This window comes from Taudactylus pleione, unplaced genomic scaffold (genome assembly GCF_031769625.1).
Source record: "Taudactylus pleione unplaced genomic scaffold, aTauple2 ptg003137l, whole genome shotgun sequence".
Classification (NCBI taxonomy): Eukaryota; Metazoa; Chordata; class Amphibia; order Anura; family Myobatrachidae; genus Taudactylus; species Taudactylus pleione.
Window position 1 is genome coordinate 211,640 of NW_028287496.1, and position 21,833 is coordinate 233,472.

A 21,833-nucleotide genomic window follows, 5' to 3' on the forward strand; every position below is an offset into this window, starting at 1 on the left:
ACACTGCGCAAATACAGAAGTCACAAGGGGTTTACGTACGCGTGATAGGAAGCGCATTCGCATGGGACGCTATGTGGACATGTTCACCCTCACAGCAAAAGCTAAAAAAAGAGTCCGCCACAGCAAGAAAGAAAGGAGGCATAGGGGTGGAGGCTTATAAGTCCTATACTAACTGGTTGTCGGGCTTTTGTGTCTTTTCTGCCTGCTATTTATAAACTAGACCATCCGAATGCCTTAATGTTATTCGATACCTTCACTTGATTCACGGTCTGTTCCGGTCATCTCGGGGTGCGGCCTGGCGTCACTATGATGAGGAATTTTGCAGGAAACAGGACAGGGTAGTTAATCTTGAGCTGGGTTGTAAAGATGTAGAAGTCTGGATGGAGGTTTCTCAGTCTGCGGGGGGTATGCCTGAACCGACCCAAGGTCATCAGGTGCAATGCGCGACCACGTTGCCCGCAAGGACTACTAATAATAATCAGGCGAAAGGAAAGTGTTTCGCCTTCAACCACGGCAACTGCACGATGGGGGGTTGGTGTTGTTTTCAACACCTCTGTATCCGTTGCAACGCAGCCCACCCAAGCAAAGATTGCCCCTGAAACAGCAGGGGTCCCCCGGCAGCTGGCGGGTTACCTCTGGATCCTCTAAGTAAAGCTATGTCCCCGATTCGGATGGATACCATGGCCAGGTGGCTTAATTGGTATCCATTACGCGAAGATGCAGACTTTTTACGCTCAGGGTTTACAGAGGGGTTCCGCCTTCCAGTTTCGGGAGCAATAAGTTCAGGATGTCCCAGGAATCTCCGTTCTGCCTAAGATTTGCCACAAATAGTCAGAGCCAAGGTGATGAAGGAGGTCAGTCTCGGGCGCATGATTGGGCCCTTTGACTTACCTCCGGTCACGGGCCTGATTCTTTCCCCTGTAGGAGTGGTTCCCAAGAAAACCCCAGGTAGTTACTGGCTTATACAACATCTGTCCCACCCCCCAGGAATGTCGGTCAATGATGCCATTGCCGAGGATGAATGTTCCGTGCATTATCAATCGTTTGACGCGGCTCTCAGGCTGGTTTGCACCTCAGGCACTGGCTCGCTTTTAGCCAAAGTGGATATCTAATCCGCATTCAGGCTGTTACCCTTGCATCCGGATTCTTTCCGTTTCATGGGTTTTAGGTTGGCGGACGGGTATTATTTGGATAATTGTCTCCCGATGGGTTGCTGAGCGTCATGTGCTTTCTTTGAGCGGTTTAGTTCCTTCCTCCATTGGTGCGTTACCATGGGATCTGGCGAGGTGGGTCTGGCTCACTACTTAAAAAATCATCTATGTGTGGGTCCTTCCAATTCTGATCGTTGCGATCGCCTCCTTTTTTCGCTGCAAGCTCTCTTCACAGAGTCCCAATCGCGCATGACTAGACGGTAGGTCCTTCCAGGTATTGAGATCGATACTATTGCTGGGTGTTGTCGCCTGCCTCAGGACAAAGTTCGCCATTTGCAGGATGCCATCCTTCTTGCGCTAGCATCAGGGAAGGTCACTCTCAGACAGGGTCAATCTTTGCTTGTATTGTTGAACTTTGCTTGCAAGGTTATCCCTATGGGGAGGGTCTTCTGTCGCAAGCTACAGCGTGCTTTAGGGACTTTGCGTTTACCTCATCATTTCCTGCATCTGTCCACGGAGCAAAAACTTGATCTCGCAGTTTGGGACGTTTTTCTGTCAGGGTTCAATGGGGTGCATATTTGGCCATCAATTCCACAAAAGAACCGTAGCCTGCAGCTCTTCACAGACACTGCAGGTTCCTCTGGTTTTGGGGCCATCTTGAATGGGTCTTGGTGCTTCGCCACATGGCCAGAGGAGTGGGTAAGGTCAGGACTGACCTCAAACTTGCTTCTCCTTGAGCTCTTTCCCATCATTGTATTACTTGAACTCTGGGGTTGGCGGTTGCGCGACCAGTCGGTTGTGTTCTGGTGTGATAATTTTAGGGTTGTACAGGCCATCAACAACCAAAGATCCTCGTGTCTCCCGGTGCTGCGACTTTTAGCTTACCTGGTGCTGCGCGCGTTGCAAATTAATATTAGCTTTACCGCCAGGCACGTACCTCGGGTTGACAATGCTATTGCTGACGCGCTGTCTAGACAGGATTGGGTGAGGTTCAGGGCATTGGCCCCCACAGCAGCTTTAAGAGGTGAATCATGTCCATCTCATTGTTGGCAGATTATCAAGCCGGCATGGAGGATCTCGCACGTCGGTCCGTGGCCCCTCGGACCTTGACTGCGTATCAGGCCTCGTGGCACCAATGGGAATGCTTCCTACAGAATCAGAGATCAGCTGGTACTTCCAAACGTGCACTCATGCTAGAATTTGTGTGGAGTCTGCGGGCTTATGTGGCCCAGAGGCTGGCCGGCATTTCCTTCTTTTTGCAACTGTCAGGAAGTAAAGATGTCACTAAGGGTTTTTTGATCCAAAAGGCTCTTAGAGGCTGGTCTCACGCACGTCCGGCGACGGATGATCGTCGATGCCCCATTGGTCCGGACCTATTAGTATGGTTAATTGAGTGTTTGCCAGTTATATGTTCATCCCCTTTTGAAGCATCGCTTTTCCGGCTCGCTTTTGCGATGGCCTTCCAAGGGGCATTTCGCAACAGCGAGTTGGTAGCACAGTCTCGTTTCGCCTCTCCCCCGCTGCCGCGATCTCACGTTGTCCTTCGTCGCTCCATGCTTTGCCGGATTCAACAGTCTAAGACTGATCAGATGGGTAGGGGTCGATGGGTGTCCCTGCAATCCTATCCGGTGGAGGGGATCTGTCCGGTGCACCTTGCGTCCCAATATAGCAATTGCCGCCCCGCACTTGAAGGGGCTTGGCTCATGCATTTAGATGGTTCCCCTCTAACTAAATTTCAGTTTCGGTCAATTTTCGATCGTTGCATCTGGGACATTGGGCTTTCCACATTGGAGTTCGGTACTCATTCCTTTCGGATTGGCGCAGTGACTTTTGCAGCTTCTTCAAGTTCTTCTCCACAGGAGATCCAGGCCCTGGGACGGTGGAAGTCCAACGCATTCAGAAGATATGTTCGTGTGGAGTCTTGATGTACTTTGTTTCAGGCTTGAGTGCTTCAGCCAACTCGTCACCTTTTAGGTGGGGGTCTCGGGAGATTTTGCCCTGTTTTTTGCCCTGCATTGGACAATGATTGGTTATCTACAAAATACAAATTATGAATATGATAGTCAAAAAATGAAAAGATCCAGCAGGTTTTTTGTAGGTTTTTACCTCGGGTCAAGCCTTCCTTCCCCCTCTACCCACCCCACCCACCATCTTCCTCTGAAATAGTTTAGTCACAGTATCTCATGTATTTTTCTGTGTATTGCAGGTGGCATCCAGGATTGTAAGCCCATTTGGTTTGTCGGTCATTCCTATATGTTTTGGGCGGGGCAGTCCCATTTGCAACAGATGCTTCTGTTTTCCCTCGCTGGGATAGAGGAGCTTATTCAGAGGTGGCTGTACGGTCTATGACCGCACGGCCACCTCGATGTTTTGCCGGCTCCCTCGTGCGCATGCGTGAGACCCGCTACCACCTGCCATTTGGGGGAGGCCCCACTGACATCACTAGTGATGTCAGTGGAGAGCTTCCGGCTCAGACAGAGCCAGAAGCTCTGCGGGGTTTACGACAAGTGAGACCCTACCCTAGGGTCTCGTCGTAAGCCCCGATGGTCTCTGACCATCGTGACCATCACCCGAGCAGTCGTTAGAGCTGTGGGTGTTAACCCACAGCCTAACGACCGCAACAGAGGCGGGCAGTCAGGATGCAAGTGGCCGCAAAGTTTCTGAGCGACCGCTTGCATCCTCCGACCGCCTCTGAATGAGGCCCAGAGTGAGGTGGTTAGGACACACAGGTATGCGTTGGGGATAGTTATTGCCCTGTCTACAGAGGGCAGCAGAAAATTTCGGTTCTCCTATAGTCTTGGTGATTCACCTGGGCGGGAATGATTTGTGCCAGCAGACGTCTCTCGAGTTGCGGCACGCTATTATCCAAGATTTGGGGGAGTTGCTCAGTCTGTGGCCTGATTGTGTGATTGTATGGTCCGACATTATTGCCAGGCTTTCCTGGAGGTGTAGGTACAGTTTGGTGGGGCTGGACAAGGCCAGAAAGAGAGTGAATAGATGGGTGTCCGTGACAGTTTTGAAAATGGGAGGTTTGGTTGTGCGTCACCCTCTAATTAGGGTATAAGATGCCCATCTTTTTCGTAGTGATGGTGTTCACCTCACGGAGGAGGGGCATTTTTTATTTCTTGAAGGTATAGGTTTAGTGTTGGGAGATTTAGGCCCTCATTCAGAGCTGTACGCTCTGAGCAGAGCGCACGCTCTGAATGAGGGCCGGCCTCCATGAAAATTGAGCGTCCTCCAGGACGCTCGTATAGCTGTGGGTCGCCACCCACAGGCTATACGAGCGTGCATTTTGATGGCCGCGATGGTAGTGACCATCGTGACCATCGAAACTGCGAGCCGGAGCCTGTGGTTGAGGTTTTCAACCGCAAGCTCCGGAGTGATTTTGGCTCTATCAGAGCCAAAATCACTCCCACTGACATCACTAGTGATGTCAGTGGGCCGGCTTCTGACGGGAGGCGTTCCCGTGGGAACGCCCCCATCAGGGAGGCACGCCCCCGGCACGCCTACCAAAGGGGGCGTGCTGTCAATCAACATCGACAGCACGCCCCCTTTGATCAGACACAACGAGCGAAGGACTTTCCTTCGCTCGTCGCGTCTGGCACATGCGCACGACGGAGCTCCCTCCGTCGTGCGCATGCTCAGTCCAGAACATCGACCCACTTGCGAGCGGACAGCCGCTCGCGAGTGGGTCTGAATCAGGCCCTTAGTTTGTTTAGGTGGTATTGTGGCGTACATGTTTCCATTGGGAACATGTGTGGCGAGAAAGAACGGCAGTCTATATAAAGCGTCCACCTTGCTGCAGTAATTGGCGGTGCGCCCCCCTTCAATGCACTGGTTAGGCTGATTTTACCCTACTGGGGTCAGCGGCACCTCTCGTCGGAGTGGGCTAATAATAGTGTATTGGGATGGGGGCTGGATACCGTCCAACTTGCCAGAGAGGGATATCGGCCCTTGCAAGTTGTTATATCACTCTGACACTTGAATTGGGATAGTGGCCCTTTTCAGTGAGTGCATTACATCCTTGCTTAAGTCAAGTGGGGTGTCAGATGACTGGCCGTTCATTCTTATTCCACCATACTATGTTGTAAAAATAAATAAAGCTGACCATATGTTTTTATCGCATATAGTTGGTCTGTCTCTTTATTTTAGTTAAGTTGTTATAATATGTTTATGGTTGCACACATTATCTGCCGATAGGTAGTTTAAAGCTATAAGCATTGTGTATATATGAGTGTAGTAAAGGTATAATAGCATAGTGTAAATATAACAGTGTAGTAAAGCTATAAGCATTGTGTATATATGAGTGTAGTAAAGGTATAATAGCATAGTGTATATATAATAGTGTAGTAAAGGTATAATAGCATAGTGTATATATGAGTGTAGTAAAGGTATAATAGCATAGTGTAGATATAACAGTGTAGTAAAGGTATAATAGCATAGTGTATATATGAGTGTAGTAAAGGTATAATAGCATAGTGTAGATATAACAGTGTAGTAAAGGTATAATAGCATAGTGTAGATATATGAGTGTAGTAAAGCTATAAGCATGGTGTATATATGAGTGTAGTAAAGCTATAATAGCATAGTGTAAATATAACAGTGTAGTAAAGCTATAAGCATGGTGTATATATGAGTGTAGTAAAGGTATAATAGCATAGTGTAGATATAATAGTGTAGTAAAGCTATAAGCATGGTGTATATATGAGTGTAGTAAAGGTATAATAGCATAGTGTAGATATAACAGTGTAGTAAAGCTATAAGCATTGTGTATATATGAGTGTAGTAAAGGTATAAGAGCATAGTGTAGATATGAGTGTAGTAAAGCTATAAGCATGGTGTATATATGAATGTAGTAAGGTTATAAGAGCATAGTGTAGATATAAGAGTGTAGTAAAGCTATAATACCATAGTGTAGATATAATAGTGTAGTAAATAATTGTGTAGTAAATCTATAATAGCATAGTGTAGATAATAGTGTAGTAAAGCTATAATAGCATAGTGTAGTTATATCCAGCGCTAGGGTGGGCGGAGCTGTGTATAATATAGGTGGAGCTACAATCAGGGGTGGGGCATGAACTGCTGTATAAACCAATTTTTTTATTAATTGTCAAAGTTTGTGCTGTGGGGGGGTGGATGTTATCACATGTCAATCATATACTAATACAGAAAAATAGGAGTGAAAACAGCTGTAAATTCATTCACACACCAACAGAAACCAGCATTCATACTAAATACATATAGGGAAAGCCACATGTATACTACTATTGATACCATTCGGAGCGATGCCATAAACGCTGCCTGGAGCAGGAGATCCATTGGTTCTGCCTACGCTATGCCCTACACACTGTAGTTAAAGCCCAGTACATTATCAAAGCTTTAGTCCATCTCATGGCAGCACAGTTTTACCGTGTATGCCCAGCCAAGTGATGACATAAAGGCCCAAAATGTTATACCATTGTACATATGCTCCTATTACATCATAAGTGTTCTCATCACATAATGTCATATGGAGCCCATTAGGGTTAGTCTCCCCAGCACCTGGCTTTGCCCAGACAATGGGCCTGATTCAGACCCAGGCGCTAAGCTGTGGACGCACGCTATGGGCGATTGTCTGCCGCCTGCGCATGCGGCAAAATAGGCAATGCGTGGAACAGTCACTGCGTCCGGGAATCATGCGCTCGTAGTACACAGACTGGACGCTACTATGAGTGACAGATATCGCCATTTGTGGGTGGTAACAGGGGAAGGGGCTTGTGAACGAGGGGAGTGGTGCTGGGAACGCAGACGTGTCTGGGCGTAAAAACTGAGTTTTATGGGTGTGCATAATTAGTTTTGAAGCGTCATTGTACACGTCAGTTGGTTGTATATCAGCCGGCAGTGATCGCAGTGCTTGTGGCGGGGTAGGGTCTACCTCACGCGCTGCGTGCTGCTCCGATGGATCTCTATGGTTCCGATTGTTCCTACACTACCTGGAGATGACGTGTGCTAAGAGAGAAAAGTGCGCGTCTTTATACCGGCGTGCGCTCACTCTGCCGTCGCTCTCTAAGACATAGAGGGCGTCCTTACACCAGACAGTGCGATCGTGGAATTTGCTTAGCCGGTCACTTTTGGCTGTGAGAGCGCAGCATAGCGTCCGGGTCTGAATAACCCCCAATGTACCCTGCTCCTCCTCCCACCTCTATTCTCTTCCAGGCTCCTGCTTTAGTCTTCCCAACACCTGGCTAAGCACAGACAATGTACCCTGCTTCTCCTCTCACGTCTATTCTCTCCCAGGTTCCTGCTTTAGTCTCCCAACACCTGGCTGTGCCCAGACAATGTACCCTGCTCCTTCTCTCACCTCTATTCTCTCCCAGGTTCCTGCTTTAGTCTCCCAACACCTGGCTGTGCCCAGACAATGTACCCTGCTCCTCCTCTCACCTCTATTCTCTCCCAGGTTCCTGCTTTAGTCTCCCAACACCTGACTGTGCCCAGACAATGTACCCTGCTTCTCCTCTCACCTCTATTCTCTCCCAGGCTCCTGCTTTAGTCTCCCCAACACCTGGCTGTGCCCAGACAATGTACCCTGCTTCTCGTCTCACCTCTATTCTCTCCCAGGTTCCAGCTTTAGTCTCCCAGCACCCGGCTGTGCCCAGACAATGTACCCTGCTCCTCCTCCCACCTCTATTCTCTCCCAGGACCCTACTTTAGTCTCCCCAACACCTGGCTGTGCCCAATGTACCCTGCTCCTCCTCCCACCTCTATTCTCTTCCAGGCTCCTGCTTTAGTCTTCCCAACACCTGGCTGTGCCCAGACAATGAACCCTGCTCCTCCTCTCACCTCTATTGTCTCCCTGGTTCCTGCATTAGTCTCCCCAACACCTGGCTGTGCCCAGAGAATGTACCCTGCTCCTCCTCCCACCTCTATTCTCTCCCAGGACCATACTTTGGTCTACCCAACACCTGGCTGTGCCCAGACAATGTACCCTGCTCCTCATCTCACCTCTATTCTCTCCCAGGTTCCTGCTTTAGTCTCCCCAATACCTGGCTGTGCCCAGACAATGTACCCTGCTTTTCCTCTCACCTCTATTCTCTCCCAGGTTCCTGCTTTACTCTCCCCAACACCAGGCTGTGCCCAGATAATGTACCCTGCTTCTCCTCTCACCGCTATTCTCTCCCAGGTTCCTGCTTTAGTCTCCCCAACACCTGGCTGTGCCCAGATAATGTACCCTGCTTCTCCTCTCACCTCTATTCTCTCCCAGGTTCCAGCTTTAGTCTCCCCAATACCTGGCTGTGCCCAGATAATGCACCCTGCTTCTCCTCTCACCTCTATTCTCTCCCAGGTTCCTGCTTTAGTCTCCCCAATACCTGGCTGTGCCCAGATAATATACCCTGCTTCTCCTCTCACCTCTATTCTCTCCCAGGTTCCAGCTTTAGTCTCCCCAATAACTGGCTGTGACCAGACAATGTACCCTGCTCCTCCTCTCACCTCTATTCTCTCCCAGGTTCCTGCTTTACTCTCCCCAACACCTGGCTGTGCACAGATAATGTACCCTGCTCCTCCTCTCACCTCTATTCTCTCCCAGGACCCTGCTTTAGTCTCCCCAACACCTGGCTGTGCCCAATGTACCCTGCTCCTCCTCCCACCTCTATTCTCTCCCAGGACCCTGCTTTAGTCTCCCCAATACCTGGCTGTGCCCAATGTACCTTGCTCCTCCTCCCACCTCTATTCTCTTCCAGGCTCCTGCTTTAGACTTCCCAACACCTGGCTGTGCCCAGACAATGTACCCTGCTTCTCCTCTCACATCTATTCTCTCCCAGGTTCCTGCTTTATTCTCCCCAACACTTGGCTGTGCCCAATGTACCCTGCTCCTCCTCTCACCTCTATTCTCTTCCAGGTTCCTGCTTTAGTCTTCCCAACACCTGGCTGTGCCCAGACAATGTACCCTGCTCCTCCTCTCACCTCTATTCTCTCCCAGAACCCTGCTTTATTCTCCCCAACACCTGGCTGTGCCCAGACAATGTACCCTGCTCCTCCTCCCACCTCTATTCTCTCCCAGGACCCTGCTTTAGTCTCCCCAATACCTGGCTGTGCCCAGACAATGTACCCTGCTTCTCCTCTCACCTCTATTCTCTCTCAGGTTCCTGCTTTATTCTCCCAACACCTGGCTGTGCCCAGACAATGTACCCTGCTCCTCCTCTCACCTCTATTCTCTCCCAGGTTCCTCCTTTACTCTCCCCAACACCTGGCTGTGCCCAGATAATGTACCCTGCTTCTCCTCTCACCTCTATTCTCTCCCAGGTTCCTGCTTTAGTCTCCCCAACACCTGGCTGTGCCCAGATAATGTACCCTGCTTCTCCTCTCACCTCTATTCTCTCCCAGGTTCCAGCTTTAGTCTCCCCAATACCTGGCTGTGACCAGACAATGTACCCTGCTCCTCCTCTCACCTCTATTCTCTCCCAGGTTCCTGCTTTACTCTCCCCAACACCTGGCTGTGCCCAGATAATGTACCCTGCTCCTCCTCTCACCTCTATTCTCTCCCAGGTTCCTGCTTTAGTCTCCCCAACACCTGGTTGTGCCCAGACAATGTACCCTGCTTCTCTTCTCACCTCTATTCTCTCCCAGGTTCCTGCTTTAGTCTCCCAACACCTGGCTGTGCCCAGACAATGTACCCTGCTTCTCCTCACCTTTATTGTCTCCCAGGTTCCTGCTTTAGTCTCCCCAACACCTGGCTGTGCCCAGACAATGTACCCTGCTTCTCCTCTCACCTCTATTCTCTCCCAGTTTCCTGCTTTATTCTCCCCAACACCTGGCTGTGCCCAGACAGTGTACCCTGCTTCTCCTCTCACCTCTATTCTCTCCCAGGTTCCAGCTTTAGTCTCCCCAATACCTGGCTGTGCCCAGATAATGTACCCTGCTCCTCCTCCCACCTCTATTCTCTTCCAGGTTCCTGCTTTATTCTCCCCAACACCTGTCTATGCCCAGACAATGTACCCTGCTCCTCCTCTCACCTCTATTCTCTCCCAGGTTCCAGCTTTAGTCTTCCCAATACCTGGCTGTGCCCAGACAATGTACCCTGCTCCTCCTCTCACCTCTATTCTCTCCCAGGTTGCTGCTTTATTCTCCCCAACACCTGGCTGTGCCCAGACAATGTACCCTGCTCCTCCTCCCACCTCTATTCTCTCCCAGGTTCCTGCTTTAGTTTCCCCAACACTTGGCTGTGCCCAATGTACCCTGCTCCTCCTCCCACCTCTATTCTCTCCCAGGTTCCTGCTTTAGTCTCCCCAACACCTGGCTGTGCCCAGACACTGAACCCTGCTTCTCTTCTCACCTCTATTCTCTCCCTGGTTCCTGCTTTAATCTCCCCAACACCTGGCTGTGCCCAGACAATGTACCCTGCTTCTCCTCTCACCTCTATTCTCTCCCAGGTTCCTGCATTAGTCTCCCCAATACCTGGCTATGCCCAGACTATGTACCCTGCTTCTCCGCCCACCTCTATTCTCTCCCAGGTTCCTGCTTTAGTCTCCCCAACACCTGGCTGTGCCCAGACACTGTACCCTGCTTCTCCTCTCACCTCTATTCTCTCCCAGGTTCCTGCATTAGTCTCCCCAACACCTGGCTGTGCCCAGACAATGTACCCTGCTCCTCCTCTTACCTCTATTCTCTTCCAGGTTCCTGCTTTATTCTCCCCAACACCTGGCTGTGCCCAGACAATGTGCCCTGCTCCTCCTCTCACCTCTATTCTCTCCCAGGTTCCTGCTTTAGTCTCCCTAACACCTGGCTGTGCCCAGACAATGTACCCTGCTTCTCCTCTCACCTCTATTCTCTCCCAGGTTCCTGCTTTAGTCTCCTCAACACTTGGCTGTGCCCAGACAATGTACCCTGCTTCTTCTCTCACCTCTATTCTCTCCCAGGTTCCTGCTTTAGTCTACCCAACACCTGGCTGTGTCCAGACAATGTACCCTGCTTCTCCTCTCACCTCTATTCTCTCCCAGGTTCCTGCTTTACTCTCCCCAACACCTGGCTGTGCCCAGATAATGTACCCTGCTTCTCCTCTCACCTCTATTCTCTCCCAGGTTCCTGCTTTAGTCTCCCCAATACCTGGCTGTGCCCAGACAATGTACCCTGCTCCTCCTCTCACCTCTTTTCTCTCCCAGGTTCCAGCTTTACTCTCCCCAACACCTGGCTGTGCCCAGATAATGTATCCTGCTTCTCCTCTCACCTCTATTCTACCCCAGGTTCCTGCTTTAGTGTCCCCAACACCTGGCTGTGCCCAGACAATGTACCCTGCTTCTCCTCTCACCTCTATTCTCTCCCAGGTTCCTGCTTTAGTCTCCCAACACTTGGCTGTGCCCAGATAATGTACCCTGCTCCTCCTCCCACCTCTATTCTCTCCCAGGACCCTGCTTTAGTCTCCCCAACACCTGGCTGTGCCCAATGTACCCTGCTCCTCCTCTCACCTCTATTCTCTTCCACGTTCCTGCTTTATTCTCCCCAACACCTGGCTGTGCCCAGACAATGTACCCTGCTCCTCCTCTCTCCTCTATTCTCTTCCAGGTTCCTGCTTTATTCTCCCCAACACCTGGCTGTGCCCAGACAATGTACCCTGCTCCTCCTCTCACCTCTATGCTCTCCCAGGTTCCTGCTTTAGTCTCCCCAACACCTGGCTGTGCCCAGACAATGTACCCTGCTTCTCCTCTCACCTCTATTCTCTCCCAGGTTCCTGCTTTAGTCTCCCCAACACCTGGCTGTGCCCAGACAATGTACCCTGCTTCTCCTCTCACCTCTATTCTCTCCCAGGTTCCTGCATTAGTCTCCCCAATACCTGGCTGTGCCCAGACTATGTACCCTGCTTCTCCTCCAACCTCTATTCTCTCCCAGGTTCCTGCTTTATTCTCCCCAACACCTGGCTGTGCCCAGACAATGTACCCTGCTTCTCCTCTCACCTCTATTCTCTCCCTGGCTCCTGCTTTAGTCTCCCCAACACCTGTCTGTGCCCAGACAATGTACCCTGCTTCTCCTCCCACCTCTATTCTCTTCCAGGCTCCTGCTTTAGTCTCCCCAACACCTGGCTGTGCCCAATGTACCCTGCTCCTCCTCCCACCTCTATTCTCTCCCAGGTTCCTGCTTTAGTCTCCCCAACACCTGGCTGTGCCCAGACAATGTACCCTGCTTATCCTCTCACCTCTATTCTCTCCCAGGTTCCTGCTTTACTCTCCCCAACACCTGGCTGAGCCCAGACAATGTACCCTGCTTCTCCTCTCACCTCTATTCTCTCCCAGGTTCCTGCTTTAGTCTCCCAACACTTGGCTGTGCCCAGATAATGTACCCTGCTCCTCCTCCCACCTCTATTCTCTTCCAGGTTCCTGCTTTATTCTCCCCAACACCTGGCTGTGCCCAGACAATGTTCCCTGCTTTTCCTCTCACCTCTATCCTCTCCCAGGTTCCTGATTTAGTCTTCCCAATACCTGGCTGTGCCCAGACAATGTACCCTGCTCCTCCTCCCACCTCTATTCTCTTCCAGGTTCCTGCTTTATTCTCCCCAATACCTGGCTTTGCCCAGACAATGTTCCCTGCTCCTCCTCTCACCTCTATTCTCTCCCAGGTTCCTGCTTTATTCTCCCCAACACCTGGCTGTGCCCAGACAATGTACCTGCTTCTTCTCTCACCTCTATTCTCTCTCAGGTTCCTACTTTAGTCTCCCCAATACCTGGCTGTGCCCAGATAATGTACCCTGCTCCTCCTCCCACCTCTATTCTCTTCCAGGTTCCTGCTTTATTCTCCCCAACACCTGGCTGTGCCCAGACAATGTACCCTGCTCCTCCTCTCACCTCTATTCTCTCCCAGGTTCCTGCTTTAGTCTTCCCAATACCTGGCTGTGCCCGGACAATGTACCCTGCTCCTCCTCTCACCTCTCTTCTCTCCCAGGTTCCTGCTTTATTCTCCCCAACACCTGGCTGTGCTCAGACAATGTACCCTGCTCCTCCTCCCACCTCTATTCTCTCCCAGGTTCCAGCTTTAGTCTCCCCAACACCTGGCTGTGCCCAATGTACCCTGCTCCTCCTCCCATCTCTATTCTCTCTGAGTTTCCTGCTTTATTCTCCCCAACACCTGTCTGTTCCCAGACAATGTACCCTGCTCCTCCTCCCACCTCTATTCTCTCCCAGGTTCCTGCTTTAGTCTCCCCAACACCTGGCTGTGCACAATGTACCCTGCTCCTCCTCTCACCTCTATTCTCTCCCAGGTTCCTGCATTAGTCTTCCCAATACCTGGCTTTGCCCAGACAATGTACCCTGCTCCTCCTCTCACCTCTATTCTCTCCCAGGTTCCTGCTTTATTCTCCCCAACACCTGGCTGTGCTCAGACAATGTACCATGCTCCTCCTCCCACCTCTATTCTCTCCCAGGTTCCTGTTTTAGTCTCCCCAACACTTGGCTGTGCCCAATGTACCCTGCTCCTCCTCCCACCTCTATTCTCTCCGAGTTTCCTGCTTTTTTCTCCCCAACACCTGGCTGTTCCCAGACAATGTACCCTGCTCCTACTCACACCTCTATTCTCTCCCAGGTTCCTGCTTTAGTCTCCCCAACACCTGGCTGTGCCCAATGTACCCTGCTCCTCCTCTCACCTCTATTCTCTCCCAGGATCCTGCATTAGACTCCCCAATACCTGGCTGTGCCCAGACACTGTACCCTGCTTCTCCTCTCACCTCTATTCTCTCCCAGGTTCCTGCTTTAGTCTCCCCAATACCTGGCTGTGCCCAGACAATGTACCCTGCTTCTCGTCTCCCCTCTATTCTCTCCCAGGTTCCTGCTTTAGTCTCCCCAACACCTGGCTGTGCCACACAATGTACTCTGCTTCTCCTCTCACCTCTATTCTCTCCCAGGTTCCTGCTTTACTCTCCCCAACACCTGGCTGTACACAGACAATGTACCCTGCTCCTCCTCTCACCTCTATTCTCTCCCAGGTTCCTGCTTTACTCTCCCCAACACCTGGCTGTGCCCAGACAATGTACCCTGCTCCTCCTCTCACCTCTATTCTCTCCCAGGTTCCTGCTTTACTCTCCCCAACACCTGGCTGTGCCCAGACAATGTACCCTGCTCCTCCTCTCACCTCTATTCTCTCCCAGGTTCCTGCTTTACTCTCCCCAACACCTGGCTGTGCCCAGACAATGTACCCTGCTCCTCCTCCCACCTCTATTCTCTCCCAGGTTCCTGCATAACTCTCCCCAACACCTGGCTGTGCCCAGACAATGTTCCCTGCTTCTCCTCTCCCCTCTATTCTCTCCCAGGTTCCTGCTTTAGTCTCCCCAACACTTGGCTGTGCCCAGACAATGTACCCTGCTTCTCCTCTCCTCTCTATTCTCTCCCAGGTTACTGCTTTAGACTCCCCAACACCGGGCTGTGCCCAGACAATGTACCCTGCTCCTCCTCTCACCTCTATTCTCTCCCAGGTTCCTGCTTTACTCTCCCCAACACCTGGCTGTGCCCAGACAATGTACCCTGCTCCTCCTCTCACCTCTATTCTCTCCCAGGTTCCTGCTTTACTCTCCCCAACACCTGGCTGTGCCCAGACAATGTACCCTGCTCCTCCTTCCACCTCTATTCTCTCCCAGGTTCCTGCTTTACTCTCCCCAACACCTGGCTGTGCCCAGACAATGTACCCTGCTTCTCCTCTCCCCTCTATTCTCTCCCAGGTTCCTGCTTTAGTCTCCCCAACACCTGGCTGTGCCCAGACAATGTACCCTGCTTCTCCTCTCCCCTCTATTCTCTCCCAGGTTCCTGCTTTAGTCTCCCCAACACCTGGCTGTGCCCAGACAATGTACCCTGCTCCTCCTCTCACCTTTATTCTCTCCCAGGTTCCTGCTTTACTCTCCCCAACACCTGGCTGTGCCCAGACAATGTACCCTGCTCCTCCTCTCACCTCTATTCTCTCCCAGGTTCCTGCTTTACTCTCCCCAACACCTGGCTGTGCCCAGACAATTTACCCTGCTCCTCCTCTCACCTCAATTCTCTCCCAGGTTCCTGCTTTACTCTCCCCAACACCTGGCTGTGCCCAGACAATGTACCCTGCTCCTCCTCTCACCTCTATTCTCTCCCAGGTTCCTGCTTTAGTCTCCCCAACACATGGCTGTGCCCTGACAATGTACCCTGCTTCTCCTCTCACCTCTATTCTCTCCCAGGTTCCTGCCTTAGTCTCCCCAACACCTGGCTGTGCCCAGACAATGTACCCTGTTCCTCCTCTCACCTCTATTCTCTCCCAGGTTCCTGCTTTACTCTCCCCAACACCTGGCTGTGCCCAGACAATGTACCCTGCTTCTCCTCTCACCTCTATTCTCTCCCAGGTTCCTGCTGTAGTCTCCCCAACACCTGGCTGTGCCCAGACAATGTACCTGCTCCTCCTCCCACCTCTATTCTCTCCCAGGTTCCTGCTTTATTCTCCCCAAAACCTGGCTGTGCCCAGACAATGTACCCTGCTTCTCCTCCCACCTCTATTCTCTCCCAGGTTCCTGCTTTAGTCTCCCCAACACCTGGCTGTGCATAATGTACCTTGCTCCTCCTCCCACCTCTATTCTCTCCCAGGTTCCTGCATTTGTCTCCCCAATACCTGGCTGTGCCCAGACACTGTACCCTGCTTCTCCACTCACCTCTATTCTCTCCCAGGTTCCTGCTTTAGTCTTCCCAACACCAGGCTGTGCCCAATGTACCCTGCTCCTCCTCCAACCTCTATTCTCTCCCAGGTTCCTGCATTAGTCTCCCCAATACCAGGCTGTGCCCAGACATTGTACCCTGCTTCTCCTCTCACCTCTATTCTCTCCCAGGTTCCTGCTTTAGTCTCCCCAACACCTGGCTGTGCCCAATGTACCCTGCTCCTCCTCTCACCTCTATTCTCTCCCCGGTTCCTGCTTTACTCTCCCCAACACCTGGCTGTGCCCAGACACTGTACCCTGCTCCTCCTCTCACCTCTATTCTCTCCCAGGTTCCTGCTTTAGTCTCCCCAACACCTGGCTGTGCCCAGACAATGTACCCTGCTCCTCCTCTCCCCTCTATTCTCTCCCATGTTCCTGCTTTTGTCTCCCCAACACCTGTCTGTCCCCAGACACTGTACCCTGCTTCTCCTCCCACCTCTATTCTTTCCCATGTTCCTGCTTTAGTCTCCCCAACATCTGTCAGTGCCCAGACAATGTACCCTGCTTCTCCCCTCACCTCTATTCTCTCCCAGGTTCCTGCATTAGTCTCCCCAACACCTGGCTGTGCCCAGACACTGTACCCTGCTCCTCCTCTCACGTCTATTCTCTCCCAGGTTCCTGCTTTAGTCTCCCCAACACCTGGCTGTGCCCAGACACTGTACCCTGCTCCTCCTCTCACGTCTATTCTCTCCCAGGTTCCTGCTTTAGTCTCCCCAACACCAGGCTGTGCCCAGACAATGTACCCTGCTCCTCCTCTCACCTCTATTCTCTCCAAGGTTCCTGCTTTATTCTCCCCAACACCTGGCTGTGCCCAGACAATGTACCCTGCTCCTCCTCTCACCTCTATTCTCTCCCAGGTTCCTGCTTTACTCTCCCCAACACCTGGCTGTGCCCAGACAATGTACCCTGCTCCTCCTCTCACCTCTATTCTCTCCCAGGTTCCTGCTTTACTCTCCCCAACACCTGGCTGTGCCCAGACAATGTACCCTGCTTCTCCTCTCACCTCTATTCTCTCCCAGGTTCCTGCTTTAGTCTCCCCAACACCTGTCTGTGCCCAGACAATGTACCCTGCTCCTCCACTTACCTCTATTCTCTTCCAGGTTCCTGCTTTATTCTCCCCAACACCTGGCTGTGCCCAGACAATGTGCCCTGCTCCTCCTCTCACCTCTATTCTCTCCCAGGTTCCTGCTTTAGTCTCCCCAACACCTGGCTGTGCCCAGACAATGTACCCTGCTTCTCCTCTCACCTCTATTCTCTCCCAGGTTCCTGCTTTAGTCTCCCCAACACCTGGCAGTGCCCAGATAATGTACCCTGCTTCTCCTCTCACCTATATTCTCTCCCAGGTTCCTGCTTTAGTCTCCCCAATACCTGGCTGTGCCCAGACAATGTACCCTGCTCCTCCTCTCACCTCTATTCTCTCCCAGGTTCCTGCATTAGTCTCCCCAATACCTGGCTGTGCCCAGACTATGTACCCTGCTTCTCCTCTCACCTCTATTCTACCCCAGGTTCCTGCTTTAGTGTCCCCAACACCTGGCTTTGCCCAGACAATGTACCCTGCTTCTCCTCTCACCTCTATTCTCTCCCAGGCTCCTGCTTTAGTCTCCCCAACACCTGTCTGTGCCCAGACAATGTACCCTGCTTCTCCTCCCACCTCTATTCTCTTCCAGGCTCCTGCTTTAGTCTCCCCAACACCTGGCTGTGCCCAATGTACCCTGCTCCTCCTCTCACCTCTATTCTCTCCCAGGTTCCTGCTTTATTCTCCCCAACACCTGGCTGTGCCCAGACAATGTACCCTGCTTCTCCTCTCACCTCTATTCTCTCCCAGGTTCCTGCTTTATTCTCCCCAACACCTGGCTGTGCCCAGACAATGTACCCTGCTTCTCCTCTCACCTCTATTCTCTCCCAGGTTCCTGCTTTAGTCTCCCAACACTTGGCTGTGCCCAGATAATGTACCCTGCTCCTCCTCCCACCTCTATTCTCTTCCAGGTTCCTGCTTTATTCTCCCCAATACCTGGCTGTGCCCAGACAATGTTCCCTGCTCCTCCTCACACCTCTATTCTCTCCCAGGTTCCTGCTTTATTCTCCCCAACACCTGCCAGGGCCCAGACAATGTACCCTGCTCCTCCTCCCACCACTATTCTCTCCCAGGATCCTGCTTTATTCTCCCCAACACCTGGCTGTGCCCAGACAAAGTACCTGCTTCTTCTCTCACCTCTATTCTCTCTCAGGTTCCTACTTTAGTCTCCCCAATACCTGGCTGTGCCCAGATAATGTACCCTGCTCCTCCTCCCACCTCTATTCTCTTCCAGGTTCCTGCTTTATTCTCCCCAACACCTGGCTGTGCCCAGACAATGTACCCTGCTCCTCCTCTCACCTCTATTCTCTCCCAGGTTCCTGCTTTAGTCTTCCCAATACCTAGCTGTGCCCAGACAATGTACCCTGCTCCTCCTCTCACCTCTATTCTCTCCCAGGTTCCTGCTTTATTCTCCCCAACACCTGGCTGTGCTCAGACAATGTACCCTGCTCCTCCTCCCACCTCTATTCTCTCCCAGGTTCCTGCTTTAGTCTCCCCAACACCTGGCTGTGCCCACTGTACCCTGCTCCTCCTCCCATCTCTATTCTCTCTGAGTTTCCTGCTTTATTCTCCCCAACACCTGTCTGTTCCCAGACAATGTACCCTGCTCCTCCTCCCACCTCTATTCTCTCCCAGGTTCCTGCTTTAGTCTCCCCAACACCTGGCTGTGCACAATGTACCCTGCTCCTCCTCTCACCTCTATTCTCTCCCAGGTTCCTGCATTAGTCTTCCCAATACCTGGCTTTGCCCAGACAATGTACCCTGCTCCTCCTCTCACCTCTATTCTCTCCCAGGTTCCTGCTTTATTCTCCCCAACACCTGGCTGTGCTCAGACAATGTACCATGCTCCTCCTCCCACCTCTATTCTCTCCCAGGTTCCTGCTTTAGTCTCCCCAACACTTGGCTGTGCCCAATGTACCCTGCTCCTCCTCCCACCTCTATTCTCTCCGAGTTTCCTGCTTTTTTCTCCCCAACACCTGGCTGTTCCCAGACAATGTACCCTGCTCCTACTCACACCTCTATTCTCTCCCAGGTTCCTGCTTTAGTCTCCCCAACACCTGGCTGTGCCCAATGTACCCTGCTCCTCCTCTCACCTCTATTCTCTCCCAGGATCCTGCATTAGACTCCCCAATACCTGGCTGTGCCCAGACACTGTACCCTGCTTCTCCTCTCACCTCTATTCTCTCCCAGGTTCCTGCTTTAGTCTCCCCAATACCTGGCTGTGCCCAGACAATGTACCCTGCTTCTCGTCTCCCCTCTATTCTCTCCCAGGTTCCTGCTTTAGTCTCCCCAACACCTGGCTGTGCCACACAATGTACTCTGCTTCTCCTCTCACCTCTATTCTCTCCCAGGTTCCTGCTTTACTCTCCCCAACACCTGGCTGTACACAGACAATGTACCCTGCTCCTCCTCTCACCTCTATTCTCTCCCAGGTTCCTGCTTTACTCTCCCCAACACCTGGCTGTGCCCAGACAATGTACCCTGCTCCTCCTCTCACCTCTATTCTCTCCCAGGTTCCTGCTTTACTCTCCCCAACACCTGGCTGTGCCCAGACAATGTACCCTGCTCCTCCTCTCACCTCTATTCTCTCCCAGGTTCCTGCTTTACTCTCCCCAACACCTGGCTGTGCCCAGACAATGTACCCTGCTCCTCCTCCCACCTCTATTCTCTCCCAGGTTCCTGCATAACTCTCCCCAACACCTGGCTGTGCCCAGACAATGTTCCCTGCTTCTCCTCTCCCCTCTATTCTCTCCCAGGTTCCTGCTTTAGTCTCCCCAACACTTGGCTGTGCCCAGACAATGTACCCTGCTTCTCCTCTCCTCTCTATTCTCTCCCAGGTTACTGCTTTAGTCTCCCCAACACCGGGCTGTGCCCAGACAATGTACCCTGCTCCTCCTCTCACCTCTATTCTCTCCCAGGTTCCTGCTTTACTCTCCCCAACACCTGGCTGTGCCCAGACAATGTACCCTGCTCCTCCTCTCACCTCTATTCTCTCCCAGGTTCCTGCTTTACTCTCCCCAACACCTGGCTGTGCCCAGACAATGTACCCTGCTCCTCCTTCCGCCTCTATTCTCTCCCAGGTTCCTGCTTTACTCTCCCCAACACCTGGCTGTGCCCAGACAATGTACCCTGCTTCTCCTCTCCCCTCTATTCTCTCCCAGGTTCCTGCTTTAGTCTCCCCAACACCTGGCTGTGCCCAGACAATGTACCCTGCTTCTCCTCTCCCCTCTATTCTCTCCCAGGTTCCTGCTTTAGTCTCCCCAACACCTGGCTGTGCCCAGACAATGTACCCTGCTCCTCCTCTCACCTTTATTCTCTCCCAGGTTCCTGCTTTACTCTCCCCAACACCTGGCTGTGCCCAGACAATGTACCCTGCTCCTCCTCTCACCTCTATTCTCTCCCAGGTTCCTGCTTTACTCTCCCCAACACCTGGCTGTGCCCAGACAATTTACCCTGCTCCTCCTCTCACCTCAATTCTCTCCCAGGTTCCTGCTTTACTCTCCCCAACACCTGGCTGTGCCCAGACAATGTACCCTGCTCCTCCTCTCACCTCTATTCTCTCCCAGGTTCCTGCTTTAGTCTCCCCAACACATGGCTGTGCCCTGACAATGTACCCTGCTTCTCCTCTCACCTCTATTCTCTCCCAGGTTCCTGCCTTAGTCTCCCCAACACCTGGCTGTGCCCAGACAATGTACCCTGTTCCTCCTCTCACCTCTATTCTCTCCCAGGTTCCTGCTTTACTCTCCCCAACACCTGGCTATGCCCAGACAATGTACCCTGCTTCTCCTCTCACCTCTATTCTCTCCCAGGTTCCTGCTGTAGTCTCCCCAACACCTGGCTGTGCCCAGACAATGTACCTGCTCCTCCTCCCACCTCTATTCTCTCCCAGGTTCCTGCTTTATTCTCCCCAAAACCTGGCTGTGCCCAGACAATGTACCCTGCTTCTCCTCCCACCTCTATTCTCTCCCAGGTTCCTGCTTTAGTCTCCCCAACACCTGGCTGTGCATAATGTACCTTGCTCCTCCTCCCACCTCTATTCTCTCCCAGGTTCCTGCATTTGTCTCCCCAATACCTGGCTGTGCCCAGACACTGTACCCTGCTTCTCCACTCACCTCTATTCTCTCCCAGGTTCCTGCTTTAGTCTCCCCAACACCAGGCTGTGCCCAAAGTACCCTGCTCCTCCTCCAACCTCTATTCTCTCCCAGGTTCCTGCATTAGTCTCCCCAATACCAGGCTGTGCCCAGACATTGTACCCTGCTTCTCCTCTCACCTCTATTCTCTCCCAGGTTCCTGCTTTAGTCTCCCCAACACCTGGCTGTGCCCAATGTACCCTGCTCCTCCTCTCACCTCTATTCTCTCCCCGGTTCCTGCTTTACTCTCCCCAACACCTGGCTGTGCCCAGACACTGTACCCTGCTCCTCCTCTCACCTCTATTCTCTCCCAGGTTCCTGCTTTAGTCTCCCCAACACCTGGCTGTGCCCAGACAATGTACCCTGCTCCTCCTCTCCCCTCTATTCTCTCCCATGTTCCTGCTTTTGTCTCCCCAACACCTGTCTGTCCCCAGACACTGTACCCTGCTTCTCCTCCCACCTCTATTCTTTCCCATGTTCCTGCTTTAGTCTCCCCAACATCTGTCAGTTCCCAGACAATGTACCCTGCTTCTCCCCTCACCTCTATTCTCTCCCAGGTTCCTGCATTAGTCTCCCCAACACCTGGCTGTGCCCAGACACTGTACCCTGCTCCTCCTCTCACGTCTATTCTCTCCCAGGTTCCTGCTTTAGTCTCCCCAACACCTGGCTGTGCCCAGACACTGTACCCTGCTCCTCCTCTCACGCCTATTCTCTCCCAGGTTCCTGCTTTAGTCTCCCCAACACCAGGCTGTGCCCAGACAATGTACCCTGCTCCTCCTCTCACCTCTATTCTCTCCAAGGTTCCTGCTTTA